This window comes from Ceratotherium simum, chromosome X, assembly GCF_057802395.1.
Source record: "Ceratotherium simum simum isolate JZ-2026a chromosome X, ASM5780239v1, whole genome shotgun sequence".
Taxonomy (NCBI): domain Eukaryota; kingdom Metazoa; phylum Chordata; class Mammalia; order Perissodactyla; family Rhinocerotidae; genus Ceratotherium; species Ceratotherium simum.
Genome location: NC_141940.1, coordinates 110,312,925 through 110,325,937, shown reverse-complemented (window position 1 = coordinate 110,325,937; position 13,013 = coordinate 110,312,925). Strand labels below are relative to the sequence as shown.

General features: G+C 44.2%; 1 protein-coding gene and 1 long non-coding RNA gene across 3 annotated transcripts in view; one reads left to right on the top strand and one right to left on the bottom strand.

Annotated features, from left to right (window-relative positions):
- Nucleotides 1–11,864, bottom strand: part of LOC147911990 (uncharacterized) — a 253,393-nt gene extending 241,529 nt beyond the window's left edge. For both annotated transcript variants that reach the window (XR_015550611.1, XR_015550612.1), the window contains exons 1-2: nt 11,546–11,864; nt 3,433–3,493 (exon numbers count right to left, since the gene is read on the bottom strand). This is a non-coding gene — a long non-coding RNA (uncharacterized LOC147911990). The remainder of the gene's footprint in view (nt 1–3,432; nt 3,494–11,545) is intronic.
- A 733-nt stretch (nt 11,865–12,597) lies between these two features.
- The window catches only part of PTCHD1 (patched domain containing 1), a 57,255-nt gene continuing 56,839 nt past the window's right edge, over nt 12,598–13,013 (top strand). The window contains exon 1 of the mRNA XM_004435198.3: nt 12,598–12,697. The gene's annotated coding sequence lies outside the window, so the exon portion shown is untranslated. The remainder of the gene's footprint in view (nt 12,698–13,013) is intronic.

The window sequence follows — 13,013 nt, the reverse complement described above, 5'->3', positions numbered from 1 at the left end:
TGAGGTCACACTGGAGTAGAGTGGGCCCCTAATTCAATATAACTGGTGTCCTTATAAAAAAGGGGAAATTCGGAGAGAGACACACGCACGGAGAGAACACCGTGTGAACATGATGAATCTACACTAAGGGAATGCCAAAGGTTGCCAGCAAACCACCAGAAGCTAGGAGAAATGCCTGGAACAGATTCTCCATCACAGCTCTCAGAAGAAACCAACGCTGCCAACACCTTGATCTCAGACTTCCAGCCTCCAGAACTGTGAGATAATAAATTTCTATTGTTTAAGCTAGACAGTTTTTGGTATTTTTTATGGCAGCTCTAGCAAACTAATATGCCAGATTAACAATTGCAGCCTCCAATGTTTGAATTTCCAAGTGCCATGTCCTCCACAGATCATCTTACCACCACTAAAGAATTATCACTGCCTCGGTTTTCAGAGTTATCTTTAAGTTGCCTTCTGCCTCTGGCCCCTTCTTATGTATTTACTTCCTTTCCACAGTTAGAAAAATCTGTGTTTACTAATTTCTAAGATGAGATTGATGCAGAGCCATCTGTTAAATGAGAAAATTTTCTGTATATATGAGATAATCAACAAATATGGTTCCAATTAATGATTTTTAAATTACTATTTAAATATTGACTTGGACTGTGCCCATATGATGTCAAAATAACTGATTTGCATGTGAATGTTTCAGTCAAACAATTAGCTGTTTTGTCTACATAATGCCAAATAATGTGGTTGATTGTTGTTCTATTATCAAATTGACTGGATTGATCGGTGGTTTTTGGCATCATAAAGCATAGCCTAGATTCCTTTATGAGTACCAGGAGACCAAGCCAGAGAAATAAAAAGGTATTTCTTTTCTTTAAACTCCCAAGGACTATTAATAAATAAATATTAGAGTGGAGGGAGTTTTCACTAAAAAAGTATCACTTAATAACATTAGTTGCAGTCCTTCCTGTGGGATTTTGTCACCACCTTATTTCACCTTTATTGTTCTATAAGGGGGTTCATTACTTAGTTGACACAACTGCTTTATAGAAACCAAAGTGTTACCACTTCAGGTGAGGCAAATGAAACAGAATGCCCACTGGACTGATAATAAATAGGGAGGGGAAGAAGTGGGGGAAGGATCGTGAACACATATGTTCTTATTTTTCTCTTTTCCCTATTCCCTAATTTTCTTCACCACCCACTGGCCAGAATGACGGGGACTGGATGAATAAATATAGGGTGGAACTGGAAGGAGTAAACTGGGAGAGTAGTTTGAACTGGAGAACGGAGAAGAAATGCATTGGACAAGCTTCAAGTGGGTCCAAACCAGACCCACTATTGTACCTGAGGCACTGGCCCTCCGGCTACCATCGAAGCTATAAACAATAGTCAGCATATTATGTCTTGATGGCCTTCCCACAACTCTCTCTGAGTATTTCACCTCCTTTGGCCTTTCACTCCTTTCTTTCCCCTTCTGAGTATAAAATGAGAGAGCATAATAGTGGTCTCCGTATTCCATCTTTGTTGCTCCATGGCTGAAAAGAATCCCCTCAAATTAGAGATTCTGTGGAAGGTTTGGGCTTCCATAGCAAGATGTGGACATCACAATTTGAAATTCAGAATGCCCAAACAATGAGCTTCCCACGTCTATCCAAGCAATACATTGGTCCAACCTAGTACATTTTCTAGACAATCTCATTATCCTAATTCTTATTAGGATATTATGGGGATTTTCAAGTAACATTTTAAGATATAAAAAAAAAGTCTTTCACCAAAAAGGAGAATTTAAAAGATAGACAAATCAAGAAAGAGATTGCAAAGGTTTTGTAAAATTAACATCTAATAATAAGTAAAGAAAAAACCATCACATATAATGATTAAAACATACAAGCAAGCAAACAAAAAATATTGCTGGTGGGAATGTAAAATGATTCAGGCCCTTTGGAAAACAGTTTAGTAGTTCCTCAAAATGTTAAGCATAGAGCTATTCTACTGCTGGGTATATACCCAAGAGAAATGAAAACATATATCCATATAAAAACGTGTACATGAATGTTAATAGTAGCATAATTCACAATAGGACTAAAAATATATCACTAAAATGGTCTCGTATTTACAGCGCTCCCACACAGGTGTCAATGAAAGAATGAGTGTTTAACACTATAAAATATTGGTGCATATTCTCTTCAATGTGATTGCTAATTGTGTAAATTAAAGCATTCACATACAGGGTGTGCAGTTGTGTGGGTGTGTGTGTGTGCGTGTGTATGTAGTATAAGCTGCCACCAGGGAATGGGGGCCTTGTGTATAGAGGAGATGGTCTTTGGTCAACTTCAAGGATGGGTTCTAGAGGGTCATCAGAAGGGAAATCCCCACGCGTGCATTATAAAGATGAAGAGAATTGAGATGAAGCAACGAGGGAGGTTTCTGGGAAATCTCAACCATGAAAGCCATGCATTTAATTTTCCTCCCCTACCCTTCCTCCTCATTTATCTCCTTTCCTTCTCCTCCAAATGAAGTCTCACTTAAGCAACTGGCCCTAAGATATAACTCAATTCCCTTGGGAGCAAGGACATTTATTAATCCACATGAATCACCATATTATGAATTTGGCCTAATGGATTTTATCCTCCACCTTGCGGACTCCTCCAAGCCCACTGACCTCTCTTGTCCAGCTCTCATGTTCAAACTATTGCATTCAATCCCCTTTTTTTGTAACTTAGAGCTTAACACAATCCACCTTTCCTTCTTCATCACCCTGACAAGAAGCTCTGTTCTCCAGTGGAACTTGGTAAAAATAAACTACTATCTCTAGGGTTGGCTATGGTCTAGCATAGTTCTTTGGAATGATACTGTGTCTTCAGAAACCGTGATGCAGTATCTTAGCTCCATTCTGTAATCATTTATGTCCTGCCAATTTTATCTCCCTAAAAACACATCAATCCTTCTCTTTCTTTCCATCTCACTGGCCTCTACTTTGCTTCAGGCCCTAACTTCTTCTTGTCATAATTACTTTCGTGACCTCGTAACTAACCTCTTTGCCTCTACTCTCGCCCTCCGTTTATCCGTCTTCCCTGTGGCCACCAGAGTAACTTTATAAAACATAAACTTTGCCATAAACTCCCCTGTTTAAAGCCTTGAAGTGGCTCCCTGTCACCTTCAGAATAAACATCCAGCTCTTTATTTACGTTTATAAGTCCCTTTTTAACCCAGCTCCTGCCTACTTTTCCAAACTACTCCCTATCCATCCTGAACTATTTGCAGTTCTCAAAGCAAACTAAGCTTTCTATCTCGTTCTTATAATTTCAAATGTTATTCCCTCTGCCTGGAATATTCTTTCCCTCCAGGGTGGGTTGGCTAATTCTTTTTTTTCCCAACAGCTTTACTGAAGTATAATTTACATACCATTAGATTCACTAGGCTTGACTAACTACTAACCTTTGAGACTCCATGTGGACGTCATCTCCTGTTTTCAGTTGGGTTCCTCCAAAGACAGATCCTGAAACAAAGATGTGGCTGTGAGTGGTTTATTTGGGAGGGGATCCCCAGAAAGTAGAGTGAGGGAGTGGAGCAGGGAGATGGAGAAGAGAGAAAAGCCAATAAAGGGTGTTTTCATGAATGGGTTACTGCTGTAGGTGACTAGGGGGTCAACTCTGCTGGGAAGTCTTTGAGAGGCTGTGTGAAACAGAATTGTCCCACAAAGAGGCAAAGGAATTTGGGTATTTATTTATTTTTACTCTCCCTCATTAACTGAGGGTCACTCCTAGAAGTGTTAGCACCCTGGCACTTCCAGCCTGCCCTATGGCCAGAGAATAGAGGTAGGAAGCCATCAGCATATATAAGAACTACCTAGAGTGAACTTCTAGAGTGGGCCAAGAGGATAAGGATGGAGCACCAGACAGCATCTCTACCCATCCTCTTCAAAGCTTTTCTAAACCCTACCTCTGTTTTTCAGGTTGGGTTAGGGGAACATTCTCACTGGTCCCATAGCACCAATGTCCTTGCCACACTATACAATTTTGTTGTTTCATTTGTTGGCCTCAGTCCACTGCACTGTGGACACCTCAAAGGCAAGATCTTTACATGTCTTCATGCTCCACATTTAGTAAAGTGCCTTGGAACTATCAAGCCCAATAATGTGTGTGGTTGTTTCAAAGTACTTTACATTCATTATTATATTTTACACTTGAAAATCTCCTTACCAGGGAGATATCATCATCATCTTTATTATTCTGATTTTATGGACAGAAATCTGAAATACAATGATGAGACAGAGCTAGATAGGAGACCATATTTGCTGATGGCTAGGCCAGTAGCCAAACTCCTTTAGTTTCTGCTGCTTGGCACATTACAGAAGGTAATGGCATTCACCTGAGGCTAAACCTTTTGATCCATGGTAGAGTAGACTTTTCCATATCTAGAACAATCCCCTTTACAATATTCAAAAGATGCCTGAAGGTGGAAGCAAAGCAGCCCTAGAAATGCCAAGTCCTGTGCTTTGTCTGAAAAAAGAATCTTTGATTTTCTTTTTCTTCTCTCACTTAACCTCTCCTAGGAGCTGCCTCCTGATGTAACTTTTCTACAATTCTAATATTTGTGAATATGTAAATCAGATTTGACTATTAATCGGTTCACCAACATAATGCCATTCACTAGAAGGAAGTGATCAGCCATGGGGAATAGAATGCCTTGTAGCTCTGTCACTTTTAAAAGTCAACGCAAGAAGTATACAGTTCTAATAACAGAAGGGATGAAGTGCTTTGTTCTTAGGTTATGCTCTGGAGTACAATTTTTAAAGGGATTAAATATATAAACATCAAAGAAAGACTGCCCTGAGGCTAAGAGTTCTATCAGGAAATCCCCTACTTTCTTATGTCCCCTATGTTCATACGTAAGACAATGGATCTGGTTATTATAATGGTCTCTACTCACTTTACACAGTAAAGTAAAGGAAGAGAAAGAATCTTTCCCTTTGCAGTATAACGACTACTGGTGCACCACTAAAAAATGGAAGAATTTTAACAGGCATAAGGTCAGAGTCTATTTGGTTGCTTTTTCTGTTATGTATTTTGGAACCACTTGACAGTTTTCCATTTTAACATTTTGAGGGATTTTTCTTGGTAGAATCCAGACAAGGACTGCAGAAGTTTTGCCATCTGCAAAAAGAGTGGGTTGGATTGGATTAGATCAGCAAACACTTTGGGTTCCATAACAATATTTTTGTTGGTCCACAGAACTCCTCTAAGGAATACCAACATCAGAAATGAATCTAAACATTGAATAACTGATTAATGGATAGGCCACAATATGGCCACTTTACGACACTATTAAATAAATAGCAAATACAGAAATAGCATTAAATTGTTTATAATATTCATGGCATGTTATGTTATCTGACTAAGATGTTTTTTACACATTATGATATCTGGTCAAGGCATTTTAGAAAAAGAATCAAGTAATTTTCTGCTTAAAAGAAGAATGACTGAATAGAAAAACATAGATTTTGATATCAGATAGGCCTGGAATCTATTTATACTTCCATTACAGTGTAACCCTGCACAAGATATTTAATCCTCTTAATCCTCAGTTTCCTCTCTTTAAAATGGCTTTGACAATATTTAATAGCCCATAGAGTGGTTTTGCAAATTACATAGGCTAAGATATATGAAAGTGTCTAGGGTTAAACTTAGCACATAAAACATATAAAAATGTTCTCTTCCCCAGTTTCTATCATTCCTGTAAGTTTTCAGCAGAATTACTCCTAAAATTCAAGAGATTATATTTTAGACTCAGTTCTAACGTTTCCCTTTAAATGTCCCCCTCCCCATACAAACACATCACAAAGGCATAAAAGTATTGGGCACAATTTTAAACATGATCACATTGGATTTACTGATCCACCAATTTAAATTTATTTCCGTTTTAATTGGTCTGGCTTAGAAAAAGATTATCAACCCCCTGGATTATATTAGTTTAAAGAAACTTTTTTAGCTTTAAAATTTCTCTAAAACCAACTTAGAAGTGATGGGGGCGGGAAGGGGGAGGAGTAACTAGGTTTAAGTGGATCTGTCCCTGGTGCTGAAAGTGAATAATATACCTAAACTCTCCTCATTTAGATGCGTTGGAAAGAAAGCTAGTTTAACTTAATGAAAAACCTGAGTTGCACTTAGTTTGATATCAAGAAAGTGGCATTACTCAGGAATTCTCAGAATAAAGAGTGACCATCTTCTTTGACCAAGCTTAAAACTTTAAGACCATCCCAAGGAAGAAAGAAGGAGACTTCTAACAGTCCAGCCCAGTGACCAAAAGGCTATCAAAAAACTGATATATAATATTTTCATATCATTATCATGTAGATATCTATAACATTAGATAGCAAAGAAGCTGAGAATAGCAAGATGTTAACTCTAGGATAAAGGTGTTCTAAGACTAGACACCAACCAGATATCATCTATGCCTTTTTTGAGCCCCTACACCATTATTATGACCTTGCCTCTGGCATTTCCCTTACTCAGGTTCATATTTTAATCCTAGGTATATTTATCCAACCCTATTAGACCACAAAATCCTTGAGAGCAGGGAATTCTTTGCTCAGTTTCTCCTAGTTGTTGACCACAGTAGGAACTTGCTCAATGAAATAATTCAAATAAAATTGTTTGATCAAGTTAAATTAATATTGGTGTGGCAGTCACAGAAAGCTTTTTAGATATGTGAACTAGTATTTTAAGAGAACTTTGAAAGATGGAAGGATTTTGAAAGGCGGAGAGAGGGTAAGGCCATGCTTTCTGTTAGGAGAAAACAGCAAAGCAGAGATTTAGACTTAGCCACCTCAAACTACTGGTAGCATGGTGAGCACGGACACCCAGATAGCATGTTCCAAAATGTTTCTCCCTGACTCAATGCATGGAATATCCCCCTCTTAGCCCTGAGTCCTATGTTTATCCAGTAAAATGATTTTGCAGGACTTTTTTTCCTTATGTCATGATGGATCATTTTTCTAAAAGACTCATGATATATTGAGAGCCTACTCAGTTGGCAGAATATCCTGTAACACTCAGATATTCAATCAACACACTTGAGCAGGGATCATCTACCCATAGCAGTGTGCCTCTTTATCTTAAGCAGCCTATTAGGACTTTCCACACATGTGTTCTCTCTTCAACTGCAAGTTTAAACTAAAGAAGTCTCCCTTTGGGTAAAATTTCAGGGAGTACAGTGTTGCTCTGCATAAAACAGCTTCTTGATCAAAACAGGGCTGAGTCCCAGTAGATATTTTGTCGAGACATCCCCATTCAAGGTAACACTGATGTTTGCCAGGGGAGCTTCCCTACTCTGAAAGGAAAATCCTTGTTATACTTTGGCCCTTCCCTGCATGTGTTTCCATTCTGCAAGAAATCTTACCTAGAACTTTTAGGATGGCAGAAACAGCCACCACTTAGAAATATATCAGTATTATTGAGATCAGGATAGTATAAAGTAATGATAAACACACTATACTAAGTGCCACCCTAAATTGCAACTGCCCAAATATCCTTTGTATGATCCCGCTCTGCATAGCAATTTCATAGTTGACATAGAACTGCTTAGATTTAAGATATAAGCATGAAAATATTTTGTCATTTCTCAGGCAGAAAACGGTGGTGTGATTATTGAAAGCTAATGCATGACACACTTGCTAGACAAGAATAGACCCTTGTTGGAGGCCGGCCCATGGTTAGCGGTTAAGTGCACATGCTCCGCTACCGGTGGCCCGGGTTCGGATCCTGGGCACGCACTGACGCACCGCTTGTCTGGCCATGCTGAGGCGGCGTCCCACATATAGCAACTAGAAGGATGTGCAACTATGACATACAACTATCTACTGGGGCTTTGGGGATAAAAAGGGGAAAAAAAGGAGGAGGATTGGCAATAGATGTTAGCTCAGGGCCGGTCTTCCTCAGCAAAAAAAGAGGAGGATTGGCATGGATGTTAGCTCAGGATTGATCTTCCTCACAAAAAAGAAAGAAAGAAAGAAAGAAACTAAATGAAGATTAAAAAAAAAAAGAATAGACCCTTGTTTCTAACCTTATCAAACCAAATAAGCTTTTCTTTTGAGTCCTCATTCTCTCCATACCATGATCAATCCCTCTGGCATCTCTGAGCAAGACTCAGACAAGAGACTGATTCCAAATGTAACAGATGATAAGAATGCCCCCCCACACCCACCCAAAGGGGACTACTTCATTTATTTTATCAACAAATTTAATCCCTGTGAAGGAATGTCCTTGTCCCTTTCAATTTAACAATAATTAGAAAGGCATTTGCTAGAAGCAGTCTACTTAAAATGTAGTGGCAGATATTTGACCCTAAGAAAATAGAGATGCAGTAAGAGATGTATATACAGGATGTTCATCTCAGTATTATGTATAATAGTAAAAATTTTAAAAACCTAAATGTCCAACAATATGGTATAAGTTAAAGAAATTAAGTTTCAGCCATGTGATGGAACTCTATGCAGCAATTAAAATGTTTTATAACAATATTAATTGACAAGAGACAATGCTCATGATCTATTCAATGGAAAAAAATGGTTACCAAACAGAATGTTTATTATCACCTTCAATTTTAGAAAAAGAAAGTGTATAAACATGCTATATACATTTCCAAAGCCCTCCTGCCAGAGACTACCAGGAACATGCCAGCAGTTAAACAAACTAGGTTTATTTTTATTGCAGTGAGAGAGCACATACACCATGGAGAACTGAGGGGCATCTCAATAAGAAGGTGTTCGAAAAGACTTATCACAGGCTTTGGGCTTGTGTTAATGATTTGAAGGAAGGGTTACGGCAGTGAGGCTTGCTCTGGATTGGGTGCTGTCAGGAAGCGGGAGTAGTTTTCTGATGGGATGTCTTAATAAATCTCCATCTAGATGGAGAGAAGACTAGACTAAGGCTAAAGCTGCAATTTGTTTTTTAAAAAACCAGAATAGTCACTCATATTAGCTAGAATAGGAACATGTTTGGTCACTTGGTGGTTCATATTTATCTATGTTCTCCTGTTGAACAAAAACCATTCCCCAAAACACTAATATGGCTGATAAGGTCATTCTGTAACTGTGATGGATCCAGACAAGATTAGGACCACTCCATAATCATGTTTGAACCAGCTTCTGGATGGCAGGGACTGATTTTCTTTTTCACACACACATACTCAGAAAAGACTAGAATTCTAGCAAATATCATTTACTAGGTGTCAGTGATATTCCAGGCACTGTTTTAAGTGCCTTACATCTTTTAACCTATTTAATCCTCACAGCAACTCTGTGGGGTACGTACTATTAATATTCTCATTTTCAAGAAAAGAAAAGTGTGGCATAAAGAATTTAAGTTACCAAACATATCATAGTTAGCAAGTAGTGGAGCAAGGATTCAACTTAGTGGCTATGGAACCAACAGCCTTAACCTCTATATTATATTCTCTGTGTCTACAATAAATTGTCAACAGAGATTACCTTTGAAAGGTGGTGGGAATATAGAGATACAAGTGTCTTTTTGTTTCCTTCTTTTTCTTGTTCTTATTTTCTACAATTAATATGTGTTAATTTTTAATCAGAAAAAGGAATAATTTACGAATGTACTGATGGAAGCTCTGTACCCGAGGTCATTGTCCCAAATGCATACCCAACCCTTTGGTGGTTGCAATGCTCCATTGAACGTCTGAAGCAAAAGAGAAGAAAAACCAAATCTGGAGGAGGCAATGCCCTCTGCTCTGCGTTCTGTCTGTCTGTCTCTCTCCCTCTCTCTTCTCTCTCTCTCTCTCTTCCTCTCTCTTGCTCCAACTCAATTTAGACAATACTAACTGGACTTCCCGCAATAAAAAGTGGCAGGAAGATCTATTCTCAGGCCGTTGTACCTCTGAATTAAAGCTGTCTGCTTTGGGGTGGAAGTTCCCCCAAATATACATAAGGGCAATCAGGAATAGAGTTGGGAGGACTAGAAGCAAATGCCTTGGTCTCAAAGGAAAAGACCTTTCTGTATTGTTGGATAACACTCCCACCCTGGGCCAGCTGAGCAATGCTGGGTTTCTCCCGCTCTACAATGCAGCCCAGGCACTGAGAGAAGGGACGCCTGCTCGTCAGCTTGCTTCAGGGCTTACATTAAAAGGCCGGAAATTCTAGGGATGAGAGCAAACCAAGTTTAGGAGGGAACCATTCAGAGGGACAAAGACTTCAGAATGAAAAGAGCTTCGCCAAAATGTTAAATGCTCCCAAGGAGACCTGTCGGCTGGTTTCCCTTCTCTTACTTTTGTCGCTGCGCTGGCATCAGGGCACATGAAACGTTTCTGTTCACTCCTCGCGCAGAGACCGACTTTAGGCCTCCTGAGAGGTGCCCACCCACCAGCTGTCGCCGGCTCAGCAGCAAAGAACAGGGCTCACAGTATTTCCCACTGCCACCACACACACACACACACACACACACACACACACACACACACACACACACACCCCGGCCCTTTGTCTTTCTGTCTGCCCCAGCTGAGAACCACGCAGGGCATCCACCCTGCCATTTAGCACCTCCGCTGCGCAGTGGTGGGTGGTTTCCTAAAGCGTGTGCCCTCGCAGCCACTCGTGCTCGCCTCGCCGCTTGCAGGGGCACAAGTCAATGAGGCTTTTCCCTCCGCGATCATCGTGAATCAGCAAAGCGCTGCAGAGCAGCAGCGTCTCCGCGAGCAGAAATTAAGATTGGGGGAAGGGCACAAGTGGAGGGTTGCAGGGGAATTTCTAGCCCCTCCCAGTAGCTCCCCGGGGATGGCAATACTGGGCGGGGGGGTGTCGACTAGAAGCTGCCGGTGAACCAAGGAGAGCCTTTGGAAACAGAAAGCGATGTGGAGAATAGCGAGGGTGAGCACAGAAAGTGGACGAGAGTACGGATGGGTAGAAGGACCTAGGCAGGGCTGAGTGGGTGCGCCCCCGGGGTGGGCAGCACAGCAGTTGCAGGTGTTGCTGAGGAAATCTAGGAAGGAGGGTCTGGTGTGGGGGAAGGGAAGAGAGGAACCAAAAAAGGAGGATTTCCCAGCCCACGACTTCCTGTTTCTAACGTGCAAGTTCCCAAGTTCAGTTTGAGAAGTGGAGGGCCACTTGGCACTGGGGAGTCTGGGGTGGGAACGTTAGGGAAATACCTCCCTGAGTCGCGTTCTCCCGCCCATTTCCCTCTTTCTCTCCTTCTCTTCCCCTCTCTTCCTCCTCCTCTTCCTCCTTTCCCTATTCCGTCTTGCTTTAGCTTTGATTAATATGCACGCCCATGCTCAGTAGTGCGGGCCACACTCCAGGGAGCGCGCCTCCAGTCACCGCCGCCTCTCGCTTGACCCTTGGCACTAGGAGGCCAAGCAGGAGCCACTGGAGGCGTTGGATGGGAAGGCCGACCGCTCGGAGCGCGAAGCCTGAGGACCCCTCGCCACGCCCCGGTTCCCACCCCCTTGGCCGGAGAGAGCGCCTCAGAGATTCGACTCGGTCGGCGTTGCAACGGATGGACCCCAAAGCTTGGAGCGCGCAATGAAACGCGCTAAATTGTACCTGTGCGTGGCCGTTCCCGCCGCCGCCGCAGGTCTATCCCGGGCCCGAAGCCGGCGCCCGCCTTCTCGGGGAATTCTCTGGAGGGGGAGTGCGAGGGGAACCACAGTGGCTGCCTGCTTGCTTACGGCTGGCGCGCACATGCAGACGCCCAACTTTGCCGAGCCGTCGGCGCCCCCTGGGCTCCCCCGCGCCCCCTGCGGCTCGGCACGCTTGGAGACCGTCTGAGATAAGGTGTTCCCCACTCCCACACTCGCGCATTTGAGGAGGAGAGGACGGAGTGGAGGAGAGAAGGCAAGTAACAGCTACTGACTGCCTGACCAGCTGTTCACAAACACTCTACGCCCGCAAGGGCGCTCGCTCCCGCCCGGCCGCACCAGGTCCCCCAGACCCGCCTGTGACGACAGAGGGAGGAGGAGGTGGAGGAGGAGGAGGAGGCAGGGCGGAGAGCCAGGAGTCCGGGAGCACCAGAGCCGTGCAACCGGCGGCTTCACCGACTAACCATCATTATCAGCACTTTTATTACTGGGGGACGGTGTGGGGAGGTTGAGGGGCACGCAGCAAAACTGCTCAACCTCAATCCACTCTGGAGCGACCCTAAATGAGGGAGAGAAGAAAGATTCTTCACAGACGCCTTTTGGGTGGATGTGCCCCAGACGCACACCCGGACCCCGTGGTCCCGTGGAAGCTGCAGTGTTGGGGATATTTTAAATGGCTCTTACTTGAGAGGAGGCGTGATTTACACGTTCGAGCGTCTTCGCTCCCCACCCCCTCTCCGCACCAGCCAGAGCGCGCCACCACCTGAGCCTGGCGAGAGCCGGGGCGCACGCAGTCTTTGCCTCCTCCTTTCCGCCTCTGTGGGGACTCGGCTCTGAACGGGTCTGCCCGACGCCCCCCAGGAGAACTCTTTACTTTTTGTTTGGAAAATCGGGACCATTTCTTTATTCATCTCTGGGTCTCCCCGGAGGAGGACAGGGGAGGGGAGGGCGTGCGCGGCGGGCCGGGCCTGGGGAGGGGAGCGCGGGGAGGGGAGGGGACTGGGTGTAGCCTGGAATTCTCCGTCCTCGTGTTCCTAGGCTGGCGCGCAGAGTCTCCCCGCGATAGCGCCGCCGCCGCCGCTCCCCGCGCCACCCCGTCGTTGGCCTTGGGGGTCGGGTGAGTGGGGTCATGACGCGCCGCGGGGGCTGCCCCGGGCCCCTCCTGCGCTGAGCCGGGACACGGCCCGCCGCGCGGAGCCCCTCGGGCTGGGAGGCGGCGGGGGGTGGGGAGGGCGCACCGGGTAGGGCGGGGTGGGGGCGGCGCGGAGGCCGCCAAGCTGGGGGGCTCTCCGGGCCGGCGCGGCTGCGGGCAGGAGGGCGTGTCTCCCGCCCGAGGGGACCCTCCCGAGGCGCGGCGCGGGCCCCCCCGATGGTGGTGCCGCGGCTTCGGGAGAGCTCCGGGTCTCGCCTCCGCCGCCGCCGCCGCCGTCGCC